The 1,002-nt window shown below is 48.5% G+C and overlaps 1 protein-coding gene across 1 annotated transcript in view; it reads left to right on the top strand.

Moving 5' to 3' along the window:
- lmx1a (LIM homeobox transcription factor 1, alpha) overlaps window positions 1-64 on the top strand; it is a 21,438-nt gene extending 21,374 nt beyond the window's left edge. The window contains exon 8 of the mRNA XM_077017378.1: window positions 1-64. This exon is cut by the window's left edge and continues 401 nt beyond it. The gene's annotated coding sequence lies outside the window, so the exon portion shown is untranslated.
- The last annotated feature ends 938 nt before the right edge of the window (window positions 65-1,002 follow it).

Below are 1,002 nucleotides of genomic sequence, written 5' to 3' on the forward strand. Positions count from 1 at the left end.
GTTCTCTATGTAATTTCTATTTATTGCTGTGTGTATTGGTTGTAATCGGTTTGTACTGTTAAGACTTTATTTACAATAAAATTAATGACTGATCAAAAAAAGGTGCTGCTGTGAGGATTTAACAACACCATATTATTACATACGTTACATACATAATATCCACTCGGTAGAACATCTGACTACAAAACATTTGACTGAAAATGTAAATCTGATTTAACATTCTTCCAAAATGTTATGCAAAACAGTGTGTTCATAATACTCCTTATGGACTCAGGTCTTCCCGTCTTGTTCAGTGTAGACAGCAGTATTGTGTAAATGTTTCCATGGTGATTTCTCCCGATATCTCGGCTGTGATGCCCTAATCAGTGGGATTTCCTGCAGCCAGCTCCCAGTGAGACAGGCCACGCCTCCCGCTCTAAGAGACCACGCCTTCATAGGCTACGCCCCCAGCCTCGTTCTGAACACTCACATTGTCCCTCTCACCTGCCCACATTCCTCTCTCTACTCAGTTCTGGACCTGCAGACAGGCGGGGACCACCCAGAGTGCCGGGCTTGTCCCATCGGAATGCTGTGCAGGGGGGCAGCGGTGAACCCTCCCTCTCTACGGTCAGCAGATCACGTTTCTTGAGGTCGAAATCAGAGCTAGAGATGCCCAGGCCCAAGGGCGGTGGGCGAGAACAATCTGAGCGTCTGTCGGCGTTCACTGGGAGAACACAAGGAACATCATATGTGGGCCACATTTAAACCCAGAACAGGACGAGATTACCAACAGTAACCGAACAAAGCATCCGCCACACATCCACTCAGGGCCGGAGTGGGACACTTTTTCAGCCCGGGAGTTTCATGCCCAAATCGGGCCCAAAATTATTTTCCCTCCCAATCGGCCCAAACTAGAGATTGACATGAGCGGAATCCTCCCGATTAGTCACTGCGGCTCTGCATCCACTGCAGCCTCGTCTCCAGCGCATTCCGTGGCACTATGAAGGTAGCTGTCTCTCTCGT

Source organism: Brachyhypopomus gauderio, chromosome 9, assembly GCF_052324685.1.
Source record: "Brachyhypopomus gauderio isolate BG-103 chromosome 9, BGAUD_0.2, whole genome shotgun sequence".
Classification (NCBI taxonomy): Eukaryota; Metazoa; Chordata; class Actinopteri; order Gymnotiformes; family Hypopomidae; genus Brachyhypopomus; species Brachyhypopomus gauderio.